The sequence below is a fragment of the Dipteris shenzhenensis genome, chromosome 32 (assembly GCF_047967505.1).
Source record: "Dipteris shenzhenensis isolate YYH24624 ecotype China chromosome 32, Dip_SZ_1.0, whole genome shotgun sequence".
Taxonomy (NCBI): domain Eukaryota; kingdom Viridiplantae; phylum Streptophyta; class Polypodiopsida; order Gleicheniales; family Dipteridaceae; genus Dipteris; species Dipteris shenzhenensis.
This window is the reverse complement of record NC_141627.1, coordinates 36,425,384-36,425,912: the sequence shown is the minus strand read 5'-3', so window position 1 is coordinate 36,425,912 and position 529 is coordinate 36,425,384.

Sequence of the window (529 nt, the reverse complement as noted above, 5' to 3'; positions counted from 1 at the left end):
ACATGGTGCTTTCTACCTGTTTCAAAGCAGAGCTTCGAAGTGACCTCTCTAGATCTCCTATCTGCCTCCGCGTGAAGAAGCTTGACATCCAGTTCGTCATCTTTTTCAGTGAAGCCTCCTACTAGTTTCTTGGAAAGGGTCTCGATGTATGATGGAGGTTTGGCATTGTTTGCTCCACCACTCCATGGGCTACTCTCAGCTCCCACTCCGATGACCTTACCGTCAACGGCTGGGGTCGACGGAAGATTGATCGGAGCCATCCGATCTCGATTCTTTCATCATCGTAATCAGTCTCGCACTTTTTGACCGGCTCCATTCTCATCAACCAGTTAAAGTCACCGTTTCATCCACGGCTTGCATCTCTTCACCACCGTTCGATCATAAACTTTGTTCTAACATGGCCAGACAAGCTTTCTCCTAACCGTTAGATCTAAGAAAGATCTAACGGTGCACGATCAGCGCCTTTTTCAAGTCGTTAGATCTTCCTCAGATCTAATAGCTGTCATAGTCTCGCGGCCGCTACCACTCA